Consider the following 26,847-nt stretch of genomic DNA (forward strand, 5'->3'; position numbering starts at 1 on the left):
TTTGGAACATATCAAGATACAAAGCTATAAAAGGTCAAAAAGGACAGGCCGCGGGGAATACTCCAGGGATTTGCAAACTAATCACCAAGACACAGTGATTATTCAAATTGTGATGAGGGATTTCAAATAAACAAAGATGAAATTAAATACTCATCTGTGGGGGGGAGGGGGAAGCCGCACACACTGCCATACACTTGAAGTGTTCAGTCGTGTTAGGTATCCCATCGAGCTTTGTTTTGCTAGTTTAAAATTAGTTTTGAAGTAGCAATACCCAAGTATGGAGCTTGTTCAGGACGACGAGCAACAAGAGGGGAGGGGAAGAAGTGCCATCCAAACACCAGCCTTTGCTTTGAGCTCAGACTGCAATGGAATATATCCAGAGAATTGTAAGCAGCATAAATAAAGGGAAAAGAACCAGACACGACTGCGGTGAGAGCTCACTGTAAGCACTCCAAAGCCAGGGGAAAAAAATGGCCAAGTGAGGCTTTACTTAAGGGGAAAGCTACTGAAAGCTTTCAAGGCAACTGATGGCAAGGGAAGAACTATTCCAATATGCACTGCAGGAAGAATAAAGCAGGACTGGCTGTCCTGCAACTTCTTGAAACATGGTAATGCACAAGCGAGCAGCAACCAACTCGGCCCCCCTCACTAGCACTTTCTACCTGTTCTCTCTTTAGAGGTGAAAAGGAGCTTACAATACATATCAAATTAATGATTATTCAGAGGAGAAGGAAAAAAAAAACAGTAGAATAATAGACTTAAAGGGAAAATAAAGCAAGTTTCAAATTCTCCCAAGGTTTTAAACAGGATTTCATGGCCAGTGGTTATACGGAGATTGTTGTTTAAGGGGGCTGGCAGTTCCTCCAAGAAACCGTCATGAGAACAACTACGGATTATTCCAAAGAAAAGGGAAAGAAAACATGATAGTTTAATCATGAGCTCAAATCATGAGCTCTTTAAATGATCTAAAATTCAATCAAGAAGCATGCAGAACACTACAGCCATTTGAAGTCATTTAGAAGTACAAAATATTTATGGTTTATATGGATGCAAACCAGAAATACAAGCACACACCACTAAGAACACACACAAAAAATACACAGGAAATCATTCTGAGGGCAATCAGCCTCCCACTCTTTATTCCCTCCTCCAGATTGAGACCTTCCTTGGTAGAAAACGTACCAAAGGTTGGCTTCTGGTTCCAGGGTTTGCTGGTTCATTGCTATTTGCTCATTGTCCTGTTATTCAACTCTCAGTATTACTGGGAAAGAATTCACACTACTGATTTTTTCAGCTGATCTCAGCCAGGTAAAACCTTTGGGTCCTTGGGAAACCAAAGCAAGTGGCTCCTACAAAGATCTGCAAGTTTGTTCTTCCTTTCCTTCTAGTCTTAGTACAAAGCCAGACTAAGGAATTAAAATCCAGATAAAACTACATTTAATTTCTAGAAGAAAGCACACACGCACGGTAGTAGCTATCAGCACCTGTAAGGTACAATGAAGTAGCAGTTACATAGACAGGTTTCTCCTCAGCAAGCAGAAGACTGGGGCAGTAACTAAAATTGATTTTTGAATAAGTAGGTCACAATAAGGCCTAAGCTATGGCATCTGTTAACATTTTAAGGAACAAATTCCAACAGGATTAGAAAAAAATGCATGCCTGGATTACACTTCCACTTGAGTGGATTCAGCTGCAAGATATAGGCCAGAATAAGCATTAAGTGCCCCAGCCACTATAGAATCAAAGCGGTAAGAAGCAGATAAAGTGGAAACAGGCTACAAAATATGACCATACTTTAAATTTATACTGAGAGCTTTCTTTATAAATGCATGACTACCAAAACCATGATTAAATCTCAAACAGTATAGCAAGCACCGCACAGCATCTTCCCCCAAAGACAGTCTGCTTTAAAGCTAGATCAGCAAACAACTCCCTTTGAATAAACCTTTTTTTTTTTTTTTCCCCCTGGCCTCTTCCTGTTGGTCTCATGTGGAGAGTTCAAATGAAGGGATCTTAAGAATTAAGTGAAAAAACAAGTTATAGTTGCCTCTTATAGTCCCTAGAAGTCAAATACTGACAATTTCACGCCAGTCTTCAAAAAAGGCAAGAAGGAGGACCCAGGCAACTACAGACCAGTCAGCCTCACCTCCGTCCCTGGAAAAGTGATGGAACGGCTCATACTGGCCGTTGTCTCCAAGCACATGGAGGACAAGAAGGTGCTCAAGAGTAGTCAGCATGGATTCACCAAGGGGAAATCTTGCCTAACTAACCTGATAGCCTTCTATGATGAAATGAGCGGCTGGATAGACGAGGGGAGAGCGGTGGATGTCGTCTATCTCGACTTCACCAAGGCTTTTGACACCGTCCCTCACAACATCCTCCTGGGCAAGCTCCGGAAGAGTGGGATAGATGAGTGCACAGTGAGGTGGATTAGGAACTGGCTGGATGGCAGGGCCCAGAGAGTGGTGATCAGCGGTGCAGAGTCTAGTTGGAGGCCTGTGGCTAGTGGGGTCCCCCAGAGGTCAGTCCTTGGTCCAGTCCTGTTCAATTTATTCATCAATGACCTGGATGAAGGCACAGAGTGCTCCCTCAGCAAGTTTGCTGATGATACCAAACTGGGAGGAGTAGCCGATACCCCAGAGGGCTGCGCTGCCATCCAGAGGGACCTGGACAGACTGGACAACTGGGCGGTGAAAAACCTCATGCAATTCAACAAGGCCAAGTGCAAGGTTCTGCACCTGGGGAGGAATAACCCCAGACACCAGTACAGGCTGGGGACCGACCTTCTGGAGAGCAGCTCTGCAGAGAAAGACCTGGGTGTCATGGTGGATGACAAGTTGACCATGAGGCAGCAGTGTGCCCTCATGGCCAAGAAGGCCAATGGGATCCTGGGGTGCATTAAGAAGAGCGTCTCCAGCAGGTCGAGGGAGGTGATCCTGCCCCTCTACTCAGCCCTGGTGAGGCCGCATCTGGAGTATTGTGTCCAGTTCTGGGCTCCACAGTACAAGAGGGATGTGGAGCTGCTGGAGAGAGTCCAGCGCAGGGCCACAAGGATGATCAGGGGCCTGGAACATCTGCCCTATGAGGAGAGGCTGAGGGAGCTGGGCCTGTTCAGCCTGGAGAAGAGAAGGCTGAGAGGGGATCTAATCAGTGTATATAAATACCTCAAGGGAGGGAGTGCAGAGGACGGGGATGGTCTCTTTTCAGTGGTGGCCACTGATAGGACTAGAGGAAATGGCCGGAAACTGAAACACCAAAAATTCCATAGGAACTTAAGGAAAATTTCTTAACAGTGAGGGTGACAGAGCCCTGGAACAGGCTGCCCAGAGAGGTTGTGGAGTCTCCTTCTCTGGAGATCTTCAAAACCCACTTGGATGCAGTCCTGTGCCACGTGCTCTAGGTGTCCCTGCGTATGCAGGGGGGTTGGACTAGATGATCTCTAGAGGTCCCTTCCAACCCTAAGCATTCTATGATTCTCTGATTCATTCACAGCTGCGGCCATCCCCACACTCCTGACTCCAGGAGCTCAAGGGGCAGAGGCATTTGCTGCCCTGCCAGGAGACTGTTGCAAAGAGGAGCAAGTCTCAAAGATCCAAAAATACTGAAATTCATAACAAATAATTTTCTGACAACAGATTCTACACATTTATTTTAACTTTTTTAAAGGCATCTGTATATATTCCTATCTTATATCATATATAACATATGATCTAGTAAAGCAGCTTCAGGCATTTCCCGTTTGCCCTATGAGGCATAGCTGGGCAGATCCATACAGGGCTTTTAGCCTAATGTGTTAAAAGCACTTTGGAGTATTTACGCAATAATCTCACTCGGATTAGCAGCAGTAAGAAAGAGGATTCACATTAAGCAATAAGTAACAAATCAGCTCCCTTAATAGATCACTTATTTAATACAAGCATGCATTTATTATTGTAAACATACAGGCCATATAACTCCTACTAACCTTTAATATTGAAAATAGGACACGCTGTGGATGCAACACTGAACTCTAACAAAACCAGAATAAATTTAATATTTTTATTTTTTCACTCAAAGCCTTCAATTCATTTTGATACAGCTTGGGGTAAGACTGTTCTCTGGATCTGCTCCCAAAGTGAAAAGCAGCCTCAGAGAGCTGTAAATTGTTCTACTTTAATAAGACTCTTCTAGCATTGGAGCTATCAATTCCTACCTAGTTTCAAGATGAGTGGTACATCTGGAATAACATATGAAGCAAGTGTGTCTGAAGAGTGAGTCTTGATTGAAAGAGATTTCTACAAATTATAGCTGCTGCTGCTTCCCTCTATTGCAGCAGAAATATACCAGGAATTTGTTTCATTCAGTACAGAGTCGTATTGCATCAAGTTTGTGGAGGTGAAGCCAAGATGAATAGCAAACTTACTAATGGATCCACCTACTTAAACGAATAATACTTCATCTTTTCATACCAGACACTTGAGATTTTTTAAATGTAAAAAATTGTAACCTAGAATTAAACCACACCCAACCCCATACACACGTTGTTCTTAAAAATAAATTCTTACAATAGGAACCTTCCCTGCTCTCTGGTAGGGCTACATAATCCTTGCAAAAGTCATCAGCCAAACATGTACTTGATCCAGAGTTCATTCACACACAAGGAGCCTGGACTTGAATGAAAAACTAACATGTAGTTCTGCAAAACTTCTTCACAGTATTAAGCACGAGCTAATGGAAATCAGAAAGACGGAGGAAGGAGGAGAAAAGGAAAAGAAAAAAAAAGAAAAAAAGGGGAAAAAAAGGAAAAAAAAAAAAAAAAGGCACCTAGGAGCCAAAACCAGCTCAAGGGCTGTCTGCTGGGAACCAGTGAAGAAGAGGGAAGGCATTCCATCCTTATCTAATCTGAAAAGCATCTGCTTGGAAATTTGTCCCACGTGCTAAAAAGACTTTTTTTTTTGTCTTTGGTAAAATAAATTTGGAAGGAAGTCTGAGAAGGAACATTATGATCTCAACCCAGAAATAAGAGCTACCTTGCTCAGAAGGTGAGCTTGTGAGCACTGTTATGATGCTCCGGGCCCAGAAGAGACCATATGCCTAGTATATGTGACTTGATCTCCCAGTACCTGTGACTTGATCTCATCTTCTACATTAGTTCACTAAAAAAAGCAGGGAAGAGCTAACTTGGACTCAACTTTTTCCTACTCTTTGAAGTGACAGAAATATTTCAGGACAATAGTAGCAGCCCACTTAATTGCACCAGGCCCACTGAAGGACTACAGTCTATACTCAGAAGTCATGTAGCTGAGGCCCTTCCCCTCCCCAGCTCCTTTTTGAGGCAAAGGCCCTGGAAGGCCTCAGAAGGGGGAACACCACTGACTGAATTTCCAAAGAGGAGAACACACTTTCTTGATGTAAATATGAATGGTTAATATGTTTTCTGATGGTAATATTATTATATAGTAATTTGTCCATTTACTCAAGTAAGGTTAAGGCTATTCTGTTCAAAAAGATACTGACTGCAAATGAACTTGTAAGTCCAGTAATGGATAGCAGATTATTCTGTCTCTTGAGAGGGAGGGTAAAAAGAGATGCTAGTCTGGAGTCCAGAAACCACTCTGACAGGTTTCAGGAACAACAAAAGCCAGGTCTGATTTCTTGACATTCTTCAAGCTTGCACAAAGAAACGAGAAACACACTGCTCAAAGTCTCCAACAGTCACATGCTCTGTGCAAGTATACAATGCAAGCAGTGTTCAAAGACTCAGTATCAAATATTCCTATAATTGCTACCTTAAATGTAAAAGCAAGTAGCGCCTACAAGAGAGCTATAGGTGCACTAAGCATCACTGACTCGGGCTCAAGCAGATTCACAAAGTGACAAAGGCAGCTGCTCAGCACCTACCAACAGAACTTGCATTTGGTGGAGCGATAGGCAAGAGGTTCAAAACAAACAAAAGAGGTTGCCAAAGATGTAATGTGCGATGTAATGTGTGGCATAATGTGTAATGTCTCGTGCCAGGATCCAATGTCCCACAAGAAGCTAACGTGAATGCACCTAATAAGGAAGGCTGGACACATTCAAGGTTAAGTGTAAAAGCAGCTTCTCCCATTCAGGAAATCCAAGCCAGAAATTGCTCCCCAAGGAGGCTCTCCCAGCTTCCCAAATCACTTCTAGACATCCTGTTTGTTTTCCCCAAGCATCTGTTAACAGCCACACTTAAACAGAGGAGCTTAAGAAACTCTGCTCTGATCAACAATGGTCATTTTTGGTGAACTCAGAGCAGGACATCAGATTTGAATCATGTTCGTTTCCACTGGTCTATTAAAACTTACTGCGTCTTAGGAACTGAAATTGCAGTCAACTTGAACGCCGCGTTGCCAGGGGTATTTTTCTGTTTTGCTTTGTTTTCCAGTCCATCAGGGCTGATTTGCAGCTTGCAGTTCAGATGAGAAAATGCAACACTAGCCTTGAAAAGTCAGAAGTCAACTTTCAGTGGCCTTTTCCATGACATACACTTAAATAAGAGTCCCTGACCTTGTGCATTATGCTTCTTGAAAGATTTATGCCTAGGGTATGACGAAGTGATGGATAACCACCCCTCGGAAATGAAAAAAAAACCCTCCTTTTAAATGATATCCAAACCAAGTTCTTAAAAATCATAGGGCTAACACAAACACAATATACCTCAACTTCAGTATTTATAAAAATACTAAAAACAAAAACCCTTGCACATGAGCTAAACTGTATACGCACACTATAAAGCATCAGTTGTTCCTTAGCACCACAGACTATTGACACTTTGCAACCCAGAAACCTACGCACACAAATACTTGGCACATCCAGCTGTAGCTTGGCTGTAACTTCTACATCCTCCAACTCTGCCAGTAGGAAAAAGATAAGTGACAGTTGAGGTCACAGAGCTATTTCCAATCCTGCTAAGTAGTCACTTGGGCACACACGATCCAAAACATTCCTGGTGAAAGCTTTCCGAGATTGAGGGAGAGGGTGGGATCCATACAAGCACACCCTTCAGAATATTTTAATCCTGATCTTCGACCCCTTGGCAGCTACATTTGCTTAACTTCAGATTAGCAAGCAATAATTATAAACCTTTATGCACAACTGACCTTGTATTTACCCTTTAGCAGCCACCAGATAACACTTCAAAGACAATCAAATAAAAATGCCAACTGAACAACTCAGTGAGGAACAGGAATGATATTTCACACAGGTGCATTCACTTGCATTTATTTATTTATTTAAATTATTTAAGGAAGAGCAAGATTTGCATTGTTAAGGCTAAACAAAAGCAACCTTAGTACAGCGCCAAACTGGAGTAAGGTGACAGGAAATCTCCACAGCGTGAAATAATTTTTTACTTCTACTTCACCATGACTTCTTTGCTTCCTTCTGCACAGAAGCACATCACAAGGAGAACGGCCACACTGGGGAACTGCAGGGTCAGTCAAAACTGACTACGTGTACTGCACCTTACCCTGGTTACATGCCTTGCTCTGGCTTTTGGGAACCCCTGCTTCAAGGCACTTCCCTTGCGGTGTGTCTCAAAAATGTTACTTTTTTCTACTGTTTATAATATGTCAATAGTTACATTTATTATAGGAAACTAAAATAAGAGCTATCAAAACACTTCCTCTTAGAAGCCAAAATATTTTCTTCCTCTTTTGTTTTAGACCATGCAAACCCTCATTTACATCTTCTTATATCTGTCATTCCTTAAAGATTTAAACTAGCTGCTCTCGGATAAATGAAAAGATGCCTAGTTGAAAAATCTTATCTTCAAATATGTTTTTAGATTAATGTAGCTAAGAGTTTATCATAAGCAAAGAAAGAACATAGTAAAAAGCTGTAACTACATGCATCATAAGGAAATAGGATTTAAATTACAGCAACAGTAAAGGGATCATGCCCACAAACTTAAACAGAGCAGTAACCACACACAGAGGTGTTTGGAAGCAAACAGTGCCAGTACTACCCAAATGGCCTCATACACAGGCTTTTCAGTTTTGGCTTTAGCAGCAGAGTCCCACACTATTAAGACTAAAGGCATTTTCTTTGTTCCGTGATAAGAAAGAACTAAAATGCTTTAGTAAAAAGCGTTTTGTGTATATCAACACTCGTGTAACTTGTGTCAAGGGTGCCCAAGAGCAGCTGACTCCACAGCACATGACTCGGAGCTCCCACCACGCGCGCAGGAGAACACGGTGCCGCACAGGGTACCCGCTGTCGGGCGATATCCGCGCGAGCTGCCAGGCACACCACGACTGCTGCTCTCACGCTCGCCGGCTTCGCTACACCCACAAGTCATTATGAAGTGGAGAAGCTTTCCTAAACCCCAGAAGATGATCTGAACTTAAAATAAGGACGTGGAATAAACTATGGAGGAAGAATAGTTAGCTGCAGCTTTAAAAGCAAGTGTTGCCTTGAACCAACTGTCTTTTCAGGAGGAAAAGAAATTATGTATATGTATGTTTTGTAGCAATGCCATGAAGTCTAGCCTTGGTCTTGCCTCCTCAGTGCTATGATAGAATAGCTTTACTAGCGGTTATCAGGGAAATTCGTTTAATCTGTTTGTGATGTCCGTTTTCTGCAAGCTAATTTTAAAAACAAACTTTCCAATGTAAAATTGTGAGTCTTCGTAAGTTAAGAGCTTTTTCTGCCAAGCTTTCAGCCACATATCAAAGAGCAAGGTGTCAGAGAGGCCAGCACTTGGCAAGACTGACAGCAAAAAGTCCACAGAAGAGGCTGCACCCTGTCTTAAGAACAGCATCCCAAAAAAAAAAAAAAACCCACACAACCCAACATGCAGGTAGATATAGGTACTAGACCTATAGTTTCTACCTTTAAAATATGCACTTTTGACTGCAAGTGAAGCAGTCTTCATTTGGCAAATGGCTCACGAGTCCTTTTCCAAAAGGAAAAAGACTCAGCTCACAACGTAGGGCTGGACTTTGCGCCGGCTCTCCACCTTTCAAGCATTCTTTAGCAGCAACTTTAGCAATGTAACACTTGGCCAAAGCTTCCCAATTCCACTGGTTTAGAGTAAGATCTCTGGAAATTCTGCCTACTTCCTACTCCCATTCTACATACTGCCCCACACTGAGACACACAGATGCCAAATGCCCCTGTCACAGAGGGTCTCTTTAAGATGCTACACAAGCGCCAGGAGGCCAGTCCAGAAACCAATAAATTTGCATCAGCTCCTCATTTCAACAGACTCTTGCTTCTGTCTCCACAGAGCATGGGGAGTTCCACATGCAAAGTATGAGGTTATAACAGTTGCAGGTGCTTCAGAAGCTATGTGCTATGTTACATGTGCTTTCAGCTATTTGGCCAAAAATGTTATAAATTCTTAATGTTGATAATATTAAAGTTTTTAATACCATTTAAAGATAATCTGGGCACACAACTTTGAATCACAGAGAGTTGGATATGCCCAATTAAGAGTTCAGTCTATAACCTGGACTACTTTGAGAGCTTTCTTAAGTTTTAATGTACCCACTGATAAGAACTGTCCTCTCAGAGCATTGTCCTAGTAGCTTAAGTCTAAAATACAACATTTGAAACAAGTGTAAAATTGTACTTTCAGTGCAGGTCCTGAGATAGCTCCGTGATTTGGATGTCTCAGAAATCAGCTCTGAGAAAAGAATAACTCTGCATACTGTAAGAATGGCCCTCAGGGTGTGTTTACTCAGGGTAGGTCTACAATACAGTGTAACCACCTCATTAGGCATATCAAAGTGGACTGCAATTGAAGGCTTTATTTTATTTTCCCCTCTCTGAGCATTTATTTTAGATGAGTGCTATGATATTGTCCGTCAGCCAACTCCACCAGCTCATCAGAATTAGCACCCTCAATTAAGGAATTGCATGCAAAATATGATCTCCCATTCTACCATTTCCACAAGATCCTGGGAGAAGAGCAGGACCACTGCAACCATCACCAGTGTTATTACAGAGGTGTCTCATCCACAGACATCTATTTTAGTAGTTTAACAGGAGAAAAAAGAAAAAGAAAAAAAGCTTCCCCCCTAAAACACTATACATATATATGCATATATATTTTTTTTTCAGGACATGAGTATATCAACTTTGCTTTGAGGGGCAGATGATTGCTCCTTGTTAAGTTACAAAAATCAAGTGATTTATCAGCACAGGCACATCAGTAATGCTATATAAATCAAATTCATGAAAAGTACTCTATTTCCCCATAGCAGTTCTCTCATTTTCCTTGTTCCTCTCCTTCCTCAACACCTGTCCTCCACCAGGCTCGTCTACTCACAGGGCTGGACACTTTAGCTTGAAAAATATTTCAGAGCATCTGCATACAACCCTGTGTAGTATGTATGTAGTATGTAGTCCCTGAAAGGGACACATCTCTCACACAAAATGATCTATTGTCAGATAGAATTTCAATGCTCTAGGGCAGACAATGCATGATCAACGTGAACTCTCAGTTTACTATCCTATATTTCCTTGTTCTATATTGTAATCAAAGAAAAATAAAAGCTCAAAAGCATAATAGTGCCATGCACAAGGCATTAACTGCCTTATAATATAGGGCATATCCAATTAGATTAAATTCATACTTGATGAAAAAGCTCTCGACGAAAAGAAAGTTCCCAATTCACGAAACCATTTAAAGCTCAAAATATTAGTTATGTTAAAAGAGAAATACAAACCCAACAAAGATGAGGTTATATGGGTTAGGAATTCTTCTAGAGGGACTCTTATTTGAACAGTTCAAGTACAGATTTCCAGGGTAAGTTGCATCACTGAGTAGTTTGCCATGGTTCCAAAAATATCGCAACAGGAACGTAAATTATTTTTTCTTAAGAATTTATATTAATATTGTTTAGACAGCAGCAAACAGTTTAAGACTAAAAATATCAAAGCATGCATTCAATTTGCTTTTTATTTTAATCACTTATTTGCATTGTCATTGAATCAAGATTTTCATCTATTCAACACAGATCTGATTTTGCAAAAGCTTTATTTAGAAATACTAGGTAAGTAAGTCTGAGGGTAAATGATCGGTACTTCAAAATCCAGTTAAACATTCAGAGCTCTGGCACGGAGCACAGACTTGGTGATTTAGAGCCTCACGAGTATTACACAGAATCACAGAATGGTTGAGGTTGGAAGAGACCTCTAGAGATCATCTAGTCCAGCCCCCCTGGTCAAGCAGGGACACTTCGAGAATGTGGCACAGGGTCACATCCAGGCAGGTTTTGAAGATCTCCAGAGAAGGAGACTCCACAACCTCTCTGGGCAGCCTGTGCCAGGGCTCTGTCCTGTAGCTTAACAAAATACTCAACATTTGTTTATATAATAAGCTGAAGTATATGACCTTGGAAGTTGTTCAGTGCGTTCTGCTTACAGATGGCGGCAGCAGCAGAGCCAGTTGAGCTGATTATGACAATATGTGGAAAGCGGTCACTGACAGCCTGGGTATTTGTGACACAGAGGACTCAAAAGAACCCGAGCCGAATGACACGAGTAAAACTAAAAAGCCCTAAAAAGCAAAAGGTTAAGTTCCTAAAAATCATCATACATGCAAAATTGTAGGTAACCAGTGTAAATGCACATGCTCTTAATATTTGGGCATAAGACAACAGATAACTTTCAAGATATATATGCTAAAAGACAATGCAGCAAAGAAATTAAAAGGAGCTGAAAGTGTCATGTTAGAGATTTGCTGAGTAGTTTAGATTAAGCAGTTCTGCTATATTAAGCAGAACAGGTTTAGTTCTGTTGCTGAAGAGACAACACAACTTGGACTCAAGCCTTTAAAGTATCTTGACCAACCTCAAACAACTCTAGATGAAACAGAACCCATATATTAGAAGCAATATCATTAAGTATTTTGCAAAATAGATATTCTTCTCTGTTTCATAAAGGGATGTGACAATTTGACCATCTGAGGTAAAGTATTTCATCACAGTGCAACACACCACTATGGTCAACATACCTGCCCTTTACAGTAAGGACACAAAATGCTGCTTAGCAGACCTGCTATTTGCTCAGCTAAATGTGCCCACTAGCCACAAACTGCAGCAGAATATGGAAAAATCTCACTGCCAAATCCAGTCTCAAGTCACTAGAAGGAGCACTATAATGTTGTTTTAGTACTAAGTATCAAGAGTAAAAGTGACTTCCCTCTAAAGTGACTCCTTCCTAAACTCCCAGCACATTTCCCTTCTTCAGCCCAACACAAAACATATGAAGTTACGCCATGGTTCTGTGACCCACTTCACCTCTGGACAGCTGCTACATAACTTCCTTCAGCAACAAGCACTGAGAAGTGGTGCAAAGGGGAAAAGGATTACTTTTTGTACCTGAAGACCCTAGGGCCCACTTCCACAGACAGGGTACTTTATATAGTATAAAAAGCATGTCTTACAAGATAGATTGAAGATACTCACATTATTTTAAATTTCAAAGAAGGGAGGATGGCATTAAAGACTTTTAAACACAGCCTTTCACTACGTAAGTCAACTCCTATTTTTTCCTATGTTCCAATCATTTCCTTTAAGAAATATTTTTATACCGAGCATACAATTTTAACATTAAGTATGCAATACAGTTAAAATACAATTGTCTTTAGGTATGAGAACAGGATTTGAGTACTTGAAGACAAACCAAAATGATTATAATACAGTATTTTCCATTAGCCAAACATTCACGAAGCCCTTATGCTATTGCTCACTTGGGTAAAATACTAACACTGTTGGACAGCTTAATTACTGAATATTAGATTTACTTAGTTCTCTATCACCGATCAAAAATCTTTCCATTAGAATCTATTACAGTTTTGCTTATACTGCAGAGGTATTAAAACAATTGCAATAAAACATGGCACAGAAACTAATGTGTTGAATAATAACAAAAATATTAAAATAGCATGCACAATTCATCAGGTTGAAGTTAATGCCTTGCTGAATCATAAATATTTATCCAGTGCAAACAGCAGGAAACCTTAGCAGACAGCATGGTTTTAAGCACTGAAGTGAGTTAATTAGCATCCAGGGCAGTTTCAGAGCCTACTATGGTCGTTTTAATTAAAGGTTAGCTTCCAAATAGAAAATAGTAACAAAACGCAAAGAATACTTTACCTCTTACTTAAGGCATCTGTCATTAGTAGTTATCAAAAGTGCCCAAATATATACTAAGCTTCCTTCATTAAATTTATAACGAGAGCTCTTGTTCCAATGGTATAGAAAGTCAACACACACACAGCAGCAATAGGTGTTTTACTGCTCAGCTTACTATTGGCTTTACCTAAAGGTCTTTGTTAGGCTTTGCGTGCTACACAGCATTTCTTATCACCAGGGGTTAGAGATGGAAGAATGCAAGCAAACACCTGCTTTGGAAAGATAACCCACTCCCAACCAAGGGAGCTAATAGCTAGACTCTCCTGCAATGCTGCTTATTTAAAATAAAGGCACGTAGTATTGCAAACCCCCACTTTTCACTGCAGTCTCCATACCAAGAAATGAAGATTATTAACCATCTGCTCAAATTGCACGTTTTTTTGAGTCCGGTTCTAATCAATAATAGCTCTGATAACAACCTTTTATCAAACGCACTACTCTTAAGTTTGCATGGCACTTAGAAGATAACAGAAGCCTTATAAACACAGCCATTAACACAGCATGCTGAAATACCAGCACCAGTACTCTCCATTCCTGGCACCACAACCGTGGGCTACATACAGGCCACTTCAGTACTCACTTGGGCTGCAAGATCTGCTGCTTTCATGCCGTGTCTTCACAGCTGCGTTATGTCAGACTACCAGTGCACAGAAGTTCGTGTGGGGATGAGTCCAAGGAAACAGCTGTAAGTAACAGCCACCTTAGCAGACTAAGCCGACCTACTATTTTTATGCCGCTGGTCTTGAACACAGTCTTAATTAGGACACAGGCTTTACAATAATTCCAAGAGAAGTACAAGAACACACTGCATATCCAGCACTGTTTGGGATGGGTTGCTCACTGAAAATTGTAACTATCTGATTTTTCAGATTTTGTTTTCTAATTCAGCACAGGAGCAAAGTTCTCATACTAAACGGTAGAATTCATATCATTTACAGTAAGAAGAAATGCAGAAGCAAGCATATTTTCCCTCAGCCTCATAGAAGACTTTTTTTTTAACCAACACTTCCAAGTTACTTCAAATATCTTAGATGTTAGCTATTTACAAAGACTATCTTCAGAGCTCTTTGAAGTAACTCATCTCAAAGGTCTGTGTGTTCATTTATCACAATACCTTATAGAGTACAGGGAAGATCCTGGTCAATGCATGGACTAAGGAAACACTTGTCAGGAATACTGAACTGGAGCACACTAGAAGCTCTGAACACAGCTTTGCAGCAGTATGTCGTTGCTATATATTTTAAATATTTTCCAACTTCCATACTTGAGTAGTTCTTGTCTCCAGCTACGCTGATCTGACAGATTTCAGTCCGCATCCTGACATTATCTTGTTACCACCTTCCAAAGTTATTTCAAGAAATATTTAACAGAAAGTAATCCAATTTAAATTCCGAAGCTAATAAAACCAGGCTTTACCTCCCATACCCAATGAATCTTTTAAAGACACCTCCACTCACAAAAAAGCATTTAGTACTCCCCACTATTTCAATTCTGGAAATTGATGATTGTGAACTGTCAAAAAGGTCAACCTTTCAGAAAAGAAATAGAGATTTAAATAAAATATATCATGTCTACAGTTCTAGTTAGGGCTTTCTTTGGGATACTCCCATAATTGAACACAACAACACTAACAAAGCAAAAGCTACAATTCTGTAATCTGATAGTGCCTCTTCAACAAAATACTAACAAAAACTGCCTAATGCTTCGTGTCAGAAATAAGTCAATAAACTAACACACACACACAAAAAATGCATAGAACACACACGCATACACTTTAAGTATGGTGCATTCTCTACACCATGCATATATACACCATATAATACTGCGGAAGGAGTCTTTTAGAGATTACATGGTTAGCAAAGTGATCAACCTATTGCAGTTCAGAACATAAATACATACTTGCAGTCTTCATTAAAAAAGAATTGGATATTAGTTCATAACTTCAAAGACAACAGTGCACACACAGTTAAGGTCATATTATGGTTCTTATTTTCTGTACAGTGTGATAAGATCTCCTGCTTAAACTTCATGCATATTGCTTCTGAAAGACTGATGGCTTGATAAATGGCAATAAGTGCAGCAATATGTTTAAACATCATTTATTCTAACAAAACTACTCGCACATATTCTATAGCAGACTTTTAAGCATAAGCTTTGGATCCACTCCTGCATTTGCTAGACAGAAAGTATGCCAGGTTAAACAGAGAGGGTATTTGCCTGAAAGAAGGCTTGGGGATGAAACCTGGTCATCCAACTAACAGGTTTAAGCCTAAGCTGTTCCCAGCAGAGGCTTTGTACGTGTGCAGAGTGACCAGGTGATCTTTATAAGAGCCCAAACGCTACTGCCTTTTAATATTCTCATCAGCTTAAACATCTAAGCCTCATGCAAATTTCATTTGAGGGTCTCGAATAAGAAGTCCACTCCAAAAGGCCTTAGCTCCCAAAGGAAAGTTGGGAACTGGGATTTTCCTCCAGAAAGAACAAAATGATTTTAATGTGGCATGTGTTAACAGGTCAGGGAGACACAAATGTCCAAGGCCATATTAAACTAAAATGCATTTCCTGGCATAAACATGTCAAGAAGGTTCAAGACACTCAAAACACGCACTCACTTACATGTACTAAGAATTAGACTTTAACTCAGTGGCTAACTTCAAGTTCAATACAGGCATACGACTGTAGCATGCCTGTACTCAGGATCTCATCTTCCCTCTCACAGCCAGCCCATAATATAGACAGTACATACCATTTACAGTGGAGTAACTTATGCACATGCTTGTTTGCAGTACAAGTCCTTACCAAATTAGAACATAAGTGACTTAACTGTCCAGCTATGCCTGTGAACATCCCTACCATGGGCTCTCTAGAGTGGAAAAAAAACCTCCCATTCATGAAACTATGACAAAAGTTCACCATCATTCTGGCCTTCTCAGCCAGAACGTCAGAAGTATTCCAAGTTTAATTTGTGTATTAAAACAACTCAGCACTGAAAGCAACTGAAGGGCTGTAACTAGTAATTCGTCCAAAGCAATACTGAGCTCTTCAAAAGTGCAACAGCCTCCCAGCTTGAAACGGTGCCACTCTGTCCCACACTGAGACTACCACAAAAGAGGAAAAGCTGAATTTTGCATCTCAAAGATAGTATTTCTATGCTACCTCCTTATACTGGAGAAAGTAAGTCTGAGACAATGTCAGATAGATCTAAAACACAACTTTAAAGTGTATTATTCTTTCCCAAAATATTTCACTGGGGAAGATGAAACAGTCTGGAAGTTAATTTGGTCAAGTTTTACAACACTACTTAGTTCTTGCAATATAAAAGAGATCATGGGGAAGTGAAGAGAGGGAATAGGCAACAAAAGCAAGGATCCTGCTTGGGAGGAAGGCACTGTGACAAGTACAAACTTCTGCAAAGAAGCTTTGGAGGAAGAAGTGTCTAGCAACATTCTTGGAGGAAGAGAAAAAAACAGAAAAGCTTTTAAATGGAATGCAAATGAGCAAGTAGCAATATTGCCTACACTCTGCTACATAAAACTGCCTCTCAAGTGTTATTGATTACAAAATTAAGAAAAATCTTAATTCACAGCCAAGAAACTATTCTAATAGCAAGTATTTAGCATTATTCTGGCAAGTAGCAACTTTTATTTAAAAAATCAGGCTTATATACACCTCCTTAGCACTGAAGTATTCAAAAACCTTTTGCTTGGGGAGGCAAGACTTTTAAGGAGCTTTTCAGGACAGCGATAGCATTCAGTCGGAATGGGGGGGTACGGGAGGCATACGGCGGCTTTGGGGACTTGGGGGGACGAGAGGAGCCCGGCGGGCGCTCCCCGCTCCGTGCCGGCGCGTCTGAAGCCCGAAGCCCCGAGCACGTTACCGCAGGGCGGGCAGGAGGGTGCGGGGAAGCGGCCGCGGTTCGGGGCGCTGCAAACGCTCCTTTGTCTCCGCGGCGCCTCAGCCCGGGCGGCGCGGGGGCCTCCAGAGCCCCCTTCCCGCCGCGCTCTCCCCTCGGCTCGGCCCGGCGGAGCGGGGGGCAGGCGCCACGCAGCCGGGGTGCCCGCGGCGCAGCGGCCGCCAAACTCCTCGCGGGAAGGCGGAACGCGCTGCCGGCCCCGCGCCCGCTCCCACCCGCGGCGCCCGGACCGGCTCTGCCCCCGTTGCCGCCCTCCCCTCGCGGCGCCGCCCGGCCGCGCCCGTCGGGACCCGGCAGAGGCGGTTTCTCCTCGGCCGGCCGTTAGGCGCCCAACGGTCGCGACCGTCCCGGCGGCAGCAAGGGCTGCCCCGGCGCCGCGCGGGTAAAAGTTCCCTCGGCGGCAGCGGGCGCTGCCCGAACTCACCGCGGCGCCGCCTTCCCCGTGGATCCCGGCGGCGCCGCCGCCGCTCACGGACTTAACCCGCCCGCCCGCGGGGAGCGAGGGCGGCGAGCGGCGCGCCCGGGCGGCCGCTGCCTGGCGGCGCCCGCAGCCAATAGCAGCGCGAACCGCCGTGACGCCGGCCAATCGGGCGGCGCAGGGGGCGGTGCTCGCGCCCGCGCCCTCTTTCCCGCCGGTGGGTGGCGGCGCCCCGCGGCGCGGGGGGAGGACGGGGCCGGGCAGCCCCGGGGCGGGAGGAGCCGCCGCGGAGCCCCCCGCGGGCCCGGCGGCGCGAGAGGGCGGCGGCAGCGCCAGCAGCGCCGCCGAGTCATTGTTTCCCCGCCGCTGCCGGATCAGAAGCGGGACTGAAGCACGCGGCGGCAGCCGGCGAAGCCGCCGCGCTCGCGGGGCGCCCCTCCGTGCGGGCCCGGCCCTCGCCAGCGCCAACGGCCGCCGCGGGGCGGGAAACGGCAGCCTCGTGGCCCAAAGCGACCGTTATGGCCGCTGGGTGGGCCGGGCAGGGATCGACCCCGAGGCTGCTCAAGGACAGTCGCCTCGAAGCTAAACGCGTGGGCACAAAACTGCAGCACAAGCGTCGGGGGCGGCAAGTCAAGCGGTTTAAGATTTGTGTTTCTACAAGCAAAATGTTAGAAGTCACCGCTTAAGCTCGAGGCCAGCAGTCAGTACACGATAGATTTATTTTACTGCTGTCCCATTAAACAATATTCCCCCCCCCCCCCGAATATTTCCCACGTGAAATAACAGTTTGGAAGAAAAGAAAGTAGGGATTATGATACAGTAATTAGTGATAATACAAAACAAAATTAAATCTTTAACTTTTACAGTCCTGACAAAGAGATGATTATTCAAGCTGTTGTGACAAATCCTTAAGTGACAGTTCTAGGCAGCTTAAATGAGAATACTTCATAATTTAGTTTAAAAGCTCCTAATTCTTATGCAGCATGTCTTTCTATTATTTATTTGGACATTGTATTCCTATCAGCCCCCTGAAGAAGGAGCAATTACAGGCAAGCCTAATTGCCTATCAGTCTATGGCCTTTTCTATCATCACTCCTTTCCCCTTTTTGTTTCTTTGAAGTCTTACTCTTTTCCTGACTTCCTCCTTGGATTGCTCCAAAGAGTGAATTGGAAATAAAACTGAGCACAGTGTAATTAGCTCCTTTCTGTATTAATTGAAGCTTGGTTTTTAATTTCTGTTACAACTCATCTGCTTTGCAGCAATGTTTTGAGGATTAAATTTTAATCCCCAAAAGCACATGCTTATGGTAATCTTCAGGATTAATAAAGATTAAATAAATCAGCAATCTAATTGCTATGTGGTGAAACTGAGGCAAGGAGCACATGATTTGGTCAGCACCAAAATACTGTGTAATTACAGAACCACAATTAGATCCACCAACACATGCTGTAATGAGGCTTTATCCCATACGGTTACTCATCTAAAAGCTGTACTCTTCTGTACCTTACTAGTCTTGATCTTGTGCTACTCTGTGCAGATAGCTAGATACCCATTGTTGATCTGTTGACTCTGCACCTCAGAAAATGGAAGGCTCTATGCATTTATTCAAGGTTTCCTGGCATGTACATGTGCTTTGCTGTCTTTCCATTTAAGCTATGTCTTGGTTTAAAATGTTTTATCATTCCTCTTCATAGGTATGCCATACATCATTTTATTGCTTATAAAGGGTTATTTTCAAGGCTCATTCATAATACAAGTTATAATACATTTAAAAAATTGCTTTTATAATGCAAATATCTTTCCTGTGAAATCATTTATCTTTGTAATACTCCCACTATGTCATGGTCTAAATTCATTCTGGCATCAGTTTTTATGACAATGGATAAACTAAGTCTGTTTTCTTGAAAAGAAATATGATATTAGTTCCAACAAGAGTATAAGGGAGTTTTGTTATTTAGCTATAGTAAGAAGAGCAAAGAGTTAGAGTGTGTAGTCTTCAGAACAAGCAAATGCAGCTTTATCAGTGAGAAAATAAATGTTATCCATAGAAGGAAGAGATATTTGAATTAGAGCCCAAATGCCCTTTTTTAACTCTATGTATCAAGTACCTGACTTAGTATTTCCACTCCTATTTCTTCCAACATTAGCACAGCCATAAGCAGCTTCCAATGGAATGTGCTCCCACCTGCTGGTTGTGCCTCTTCCCAAGATCTCATCTCCTCCTGTGATCAAAAAATTCACTCAACTGCCAAACCAACACAGTCTGAAGATAACCAAGAAAAAAAAATTTAAATGACTCTGATCTAGTTTAAATACTCAGTCCTACAATTCAGACTCAGCTTGTACAGTGTCAGGAAAAAGAATCATTACTAGAAGCAAATGCTATATCCTGATTCTCATATAGACAACATGCTAAGTGTACTGAAATCACACTGACATTAGGTATTACTTTTACTGTTATTGATGCATCATTATGAGCCTCCTAATCAGGAAAAGTAAGGAATCACATACCAAAAAAGAAAAGGAAAAAAAAAAAAAGAGCAAATACTCCCCATGCAGGATATCACAGTCATTCAGTCATTGATATTTTAGCATTTTCAGGTCATGTTATCAAAAGAAAATAGCAAATATTACTTCTACAGGTTAATTCTTAAACTATATTGGTGCTTCAAGTGTTCTTATCACATTGGCCTTAAATACCATAAAGGCCCAAGGCTGCAGGGTTTCCTTTCACTACTATGGTTACTATTTCTTTGCCTACAGCTGCACATCACTCTAGCCTTGTATCTGCAATAGCTTTTTTTTTGGCATAGGAAATCATTTTCAAATTGCTCCTCGGTCACAGAGGATCAGAACTTTTGTTCCACTTCCCCAGCAGACCAAGCTTCTCATTGTTGTTTCAAAAAACAGTTTTTCTATGAAACCATTTCCTTTTCATTTCATAAAATAATCTCATTTCTCAGGAAAATACAGAGCCTACAACCTCTCTTGTTTGACTATTTTTGGTGTGTGCTTTTCATTTTCTTATATTTAGATTGTAAGCTATAATGGGGTTATAAGCTTCTTTAATAGTAGAAATCATTGATAAATAAATACTTAACAACTGCAATCTCTGCCATGCGATTGTATTCTTAAAGCTCAGCTCACACAGTCCATCTTAAACAGTGTATCTGGACCTTGGGGAAAAAAAGACAGCAGTTATTTCCAGTCATCTGATCTCATGCCAAAGCTGTAGCCTGTGAGACATCGAGAAGGCTGCTGTTTAAAGAGAGACAAAATGCTAGGACTGGGATTTTGCTAGCAACCTGTTCAGCCCCAGCATCCTGGTGACCACAATAAATGTCAGCTGGTAGGTAAGCGGGAGTGCCTTGCTGGAGTAGCCCCTCTGTTTAAGTCAGGAATAAAATTCACCTTGGAATTAAGAGCAGTGCTACCTCTTAATTAGAAATTCAGCTAACATTTTCAAACTTGCAGGACTTGTATTTTCCTCCTAAAAAGGTTTTGATTAATTCCACTGGTTGGAACTAGAAGCATCAGTTCATTCACTCAAGTCAGTAGTCTGACATACTTCACAACAGTTTTAGTTACAACAACAATAAAAACCTAATAAAAAAAAAAAAACCACTGTTCAGAAGGTAATGTTGATGTAGGAACAAAAGCAAATATTCTGAGATTTGTCTTTAAAGAGAAGTGAAAAGTCAACACTTGCTACAAAACAGAGATTCTGCTACTTTATTTTAGGAGATCTGAAACAACTAACCAAAACAAGCTATTTTGACATTATCAGATGTTTTGACTTAGAGTTTTCCTTTTGAACATTCTAGTTTCAATCATGAATAAAGTATTTTGATAAGTATTTTCTCTTGAAAATGTAAGTGAAATAGGTAAAGCTTTTTACAGCAATGTATTAAGCCCATATTATGACAGAAAACTGTTCTGGGGGAAAGCTCTTTACTAGATCTTCCAGCAAAATGAAAAATTAGTAACATCTACTTGAAACAGTTAAGACCTCACAGATTTCTTCTATTGTCGCAAGATCTGACAACCCACAATTTCTTACATTATCACAAAATCCCTTAAATGAAAAGCAATTAAAAAAAGAAGGCCTCATTAAGCACTTTATCCATAATTTGACTAAACAGAAGTCCGTTTAAGAGTACTTCAGGCTAGGGGAGAGGAAAAAAAAACAGTCCTCAAGTGGCACAGAACTTTAAAAAACATTTCCTGTGTTTAAGTAATTACAAGCTTTATTTAGTCTAAATAAAGACATTTTTTCCTGGCCTATACTACTTCTGTCAGAAAGGCCTTAGTTTTCCTTTTTTAATTTTTCTTGGTAGAAATGCTACTATAACTTGATTTGCTAATATTGTAGATAAATATTTGTTACAAGAATATCACAGAAGAATTAAAAACAGAGTAATTATGTCTTTCTGCTATTCAAAGGCTTTCCAAAAGTTTAAATTCACTCAACTCAAAAACAACTTTTGCTTGATAAGAGCTTTTGAAGGCCAGTTTCCTAAGCCACATGTTCCATATCAGTGTTTTCCACTAAGGAAGGATGCTCACAGCATTAGAGAGTGAGACATAGCTCCTCCGGTTCTGATTTTAAGAAGAAGCTACTGCAAGGTACCTGATAACGGGCAAAGCTATCTCTTACTGTGCCACTAATCTAACTTTCAACACGCTGAAAGGCAAAGTTGAAAAAGTATATAGCAGCCACATACTAAAAGAAATATAAATAATGAATAATCTATTTTCATTACACAAGAGATGGAAGTCCATTACTTCCTTGTGCACACCTTCATGAGAACACATTGCACTACAGTGGGACCACGCTAAAAACACACATGCAAACTTCTAAATGCTGCAGTTGACAGATTGGCTGTTTCATGGGGATTGACTTAAATATTTCACCTGAGCAGTCCAGAACCCCAGAAACAAGCAGTCAGAGAAAGGCAGGAGAAGAGAAACACTTGCAAATCACTCTCATAAGAAGCACAACTCACTATGGAGCATTGGGAGCAAGGCTGTAGGAAGGCAACAGGAATCCACCCCAGCAGAGCCACCCATGGGCCCCAAGGCACATCTCCTTTCTGTCCCCTCTCTGCAAAATGAAGCACCCAAAAAAGGGCTGCTAACCACCAGACATTTGATGCAACCCTCCCTCCTTGGTATTAGCGACCCAGCTAAACTATCACAACTGCTTTAATTATCACAGCTGAGCTGGATTTCCTCTTCCTGACCACAGCTGCTTGCGGTGGCCAAGTAGGGGCCTTGCCTCGTTGCATAAACAAGGAGTGATAGCGGCTGGTGAAGATGCCAAGAAAGGAGCGGGGGAGGGGGAAAGGATGTGAAAAAAAATGATGTAAGGGAATTCAAGGATTCTTATAGTTTCAGTTCTTCAGGGCTTACATGCTCCCTAATTGTTATACCTACACAAAATTCCTTTCCCAGCCCTCACCTGCCTGAGCATGTTGATGGTTTAGTGAGTGTAGGTATTTATGTCTCTCGTCCTGCTGCTAGCCTATAGAAAAGGGAACCGCTTACAGGAGCAGCCACACACCCTGGCCAGCCCAAAAGCCATTTTTCCCTTTAAGATGATGCTTGCAGACAGTCACATGAAAGTTAACTCACAAATTGCCTCATGGTGAACAAAACGAACCGTCCCCTGCCTTGCTTTCCAAGGCCGCCCAAGGCTATCCCAGGAGAAGCCCTTTCCCCGCGTCCCGGTGGCCGCTGGTGTGTGCAGGGCTGGCCCGGCTGCGCTCGCCGCTTCCTCCTCGGCCTGCGGTTAGCGGGTGCGGAGGGTGGGGTTGAGCTCAAGCTGACATTTCGGTGCTGCTTCCTCTTGGGTCACGCTCGCAAGCTTTGCCTTTTAGTCAGCAGGCCGAGAAACGCGTGCGCGCACGTGTGTGATGGAAGCTAGCCCCTCTGGTGCAATTCCATCAGCCCCAAAACCAGGGCATTAGACCAGAGTCTACAGAGCGTGTGTGACTTCAGCTAAGCTGAGTAAGAGGTCTAATGTCCTCTGTGGACACCCTAGCAGCACCAGGCCTGTCAGTAAACCCTTCGCATATGCCATGGTTGTCTCCATGTGGAGCTAGAGGATGCTGCCTTCAAAAGCAGGATTGGGATGTCTAGGCAGCAACACCTTTTTTCACCGAACAGCATCCTACTCTCAGCAACAGCATTTCCAGAATGAAGGAACCAGCAGTGATCCCACAACTCCACTGTTCATGCAATTCCCCCTGGAAAAGAAAAGTATTTGGCTATATTCCTAAGGTCTACAGCCCTGAGAGAGGGTGATGTTTATGCTAGAGTATGTAGGATAAGAAATTATGGGGCTAAGATGCCCCATACAGGAGGTAGGAGGTTTTGTTCTACCTGTACGGACACTGAAGTGCAGGAACAGATCGCTGGAAGAGATTGTAGAATCACCATCAGTTCAATTTTTAAGAAGAGTTTAGGTCTCTGTTTTAAGACAGAGATACAGAAAACAAGTAACAAGTGTTTATAAGCCAACCTCTCATCTCTCCTTTTATTTGAATAAATGTTTGTGGGGCTTTTCTCATATCTTTCTCTGATGGTTTAACTTAACTCAAAACAGTCAGATGAGTGTCCTTGCTCTATCATCATCTTCCCTTAGGATTATAAATCTTAGTAATACAGTTGAATGTTCATCTTTCCCAGGGGGGATTGGTATGAAATGGAAGCTTTGGATCTGCATCCACCTTGCATCTATCAAGGGAATCAGCCACTGTTTTGATGAAACACTTTGCTTTTCTGTAGGTGGTGGTCCTCTCAACTTGGTCAAGGACAAAACTCCAGCTAACTTTTCTTAGTAATGTGGACAGTGAAAAAAATATTGCCACTAATACTTGCGTTCCTCTCAGTGTGGGAGGTCACATATCTGGTCTAACCATTTGACCATTTTCCTTAGAATTTATAATGTTGATCACAGAGACGTGCTTCTGTCTCAATGACCATTTTAGGAAGGAGAAGTGGACTATTAAGTTAACGGAACAAACTGTTTTCTTGCTATCTACTTTCCTAAAGCCTAACATTTTAAAGAAAAAAATTCTTATCCATTCAAATTAAGAAAGGAAAGACATTCAAATTAGGGACTTCTTATTTCCACACAGTTGCACCCTGTTCATTTTTCAGTCACTTACATTTCACTTCAGCAGTTTTCTTCCTTCACATGGCTCAGCTTGCGCTCTATTCTACCTGATCACATCCCACCATAATGCCACTTTACCATAAGAACATAGGTGTTGCACTAACTGTATATGTCATACATAACTATCATATATCACATTTAATTTAGTATTAAATTTCAAACAAAATTGTTGAGACTGTCAAAATAGGGGAAAGACTTATGTTTTTTTTTTTTCCTAAGGCAGAGCGTCCTGGTGTTAAACATCATTGTATGAGAAATTCAATTAGCCTTTAACAATGACATCGATACCTCATTTCTCAAACTCTTTTGTAGGCAAGTACATTCCAATCTTGCACCCTTTGTGCATGGGAAAGCTGCCAGGATTGACTTTTCCCTTGCCTGGCTCTGGGAATCGTATTCTATTTGACAGATTAAAATTATACCTATTAATATTATAGGGTGGTGGCTTTACTCCGCACTAAATAACTCTTGTGAGACACGTTGCTCTCTCAAGCAGCTGTGAATCTTAAAACTGACAGGACAACCAGCAGGTCAGCTGCTGACAGGTGGGAAGAAATTCATTATTCGTAAAAATGAAGTAGAAAAAAAAAAAGAAAAAATGGAGATTTGTTTTTCCTTTGGGAAAAGGAAACTTGAGAACTTGGAATAAAAAGCCTAACAGAAAGCATGTGATGGCTTTGACAAAAGGGGGCCACCCAAATGAAGCTATAGGGCTGAGCACAACAAGCCGTTGCCAAACGGAACGTCGCACCCGCGTGTCTGCACACACGTATCTCTGTTCATGGACACCTCCACGGCACGGAGACAACCCTGCCAGTACCCGGCTCTGTGGGCCCTGGCTGGTGACAGGATCTTTTAACACTCGTCATCTTGCCACTGCATTGCAGAAATGAAAGGCTCTCTATAAACACTAACCATGGAGAGATGATCTTGTTTTGACAGCAACTACCATAACAAAGCTCTCCCCCCTGCTTGGCGTGTGAAGTTTGCTCACAAGTATTCCCAGCAGGATTTTCCATTGCCATGATGACATCTACTGGAGGGGATAGGGTTGAACACAGATTTCTGCACCCAAATGTTAACACTTTTAACATCAGCAGGGCTCATGCAAATTCACATATGGAGCACAGCTACTCTATTGAAATGTGTGCAAAGCAATGATGCTCCTATGCCATATATTTTAAATTGCAGCTGCCTCAGGAGATTCATGACAAAGAAGGGATTAGAAGAAACAATTCAGACTTTCTCTACAACGTGTAACTATGCATTATCTATGCATTAATAGATGGTCAGATGAAAAAAAAAGAAATAAACTTATTTTTATAAGTAAAATACAGATAAGCACTGACTTCAGAAATATACATGTTATTATGGCACTTTAAAGTTACGTAACTGAAATGTGGGTTTTGTTAAACAAATAAGATGTTAGAAACTGCTTATGCAAAACAGCATAATTTGTAAATGAAACATATTAAGTGCTTTACATGTTAGGTTTTAATTTTGTCTACAGTAAAAATACTGCCTGTTTACTATATTTTTAAATGAAAAAGGTATATATTCTTGCTACATTTTCACTTCCCGATTGCAAATGCAAATATATCTTCATATTAGCTGAAAATAAGAATCAAGAGTTAATGTTCTCTGAAGCATCTTTTGCTGGAAATTAGAGTCTGCAATTTCTTCAAATAAAGCTGTAGTGGCCAACCATTTAAGATGCTTTCTCAAAATAAAAAATGGAAGGAAAGTGCTTTTGTTTTCTTTTAAACCCACTCATCACTGCTAGCCTATGGCTGCTTCTTGGCAACCTCCCCCCAGACTGAGGAGGTCCAGTGGCTGCATGGGGGATGCCATGTGCCAAGTCCATCTATTGTCCTTCCTTCACTCTATTCAGTCCCTTTTCAATGGAGAAGAGCAGAGAGTTATTTTGGGGCAAACGATATACAGCAGCAAGGGATATCTGCATGCTCAGTCCGTGCCTGAGCTTCTGAGGGTGCATTCAGATTCCGGCTGTAGCTACTAAGTATGTTTGCAGAATAATTTCCTGAGAAAGAAGTGCACACGCTGGGCCAGATTCTGTCACCAAGCACAACAAAAACAGTTAAACTTGCACAAACCAGGCCCACCGGAAAACCCCAAATAAGATTTTAGTTTAGCAAAAGAAGGTTAGTTGTCTCCTGGGGTCTC

The 26,847-nt window shown here is 41.8% G+C and overlaps 1 protein-coding gene across 3 annotated transcripts in view; it reads right to left on the reverse strand.

Annotated features, from left to right (window-relative positions):
• The window catches only part of HYCC1 (hyccin PI4KA lipid kinase complex subunit 1), a 57,203-nt gene that overhangs the window by 22,173 nt on the left and 8,183 nt on the right, over window positions 1–26,847 (reverse strand). The window contains exon 1 of one of the 3 annotated variants that reach the window (XM_088519703.1): window positions 17,489–17,508. The exons of 1 other annotated variant lie outside the window; for it this stretch is intronic. The gene's annotated coding sequence lies outside the window, so the exon portion shown is untranslated. Of the gene's footprint in view, window positions 1–17,488; window positions 17,516–26,847 lie in introns of those variants that run through there. One more of the 3 variants, XM_088519705.1, reaches the window with a different exon arrangement.

This window comes from Tinamus guttatus, unplaced genomic scaffold (genome assembly GCF_059628265.1).
Source record: "Tinamus guttatus ecotype Peru unplaced genomic scaffold, ASM5962826v1 Tinamus_guttatus_pri_ptg000067l, whole genome shotgun sequence".
NCBI lineage: Eukaryota > Metazoa > Chordata > Aves > Tinamiformes > Tinamidae > Tinamus > Tinamus guttatus.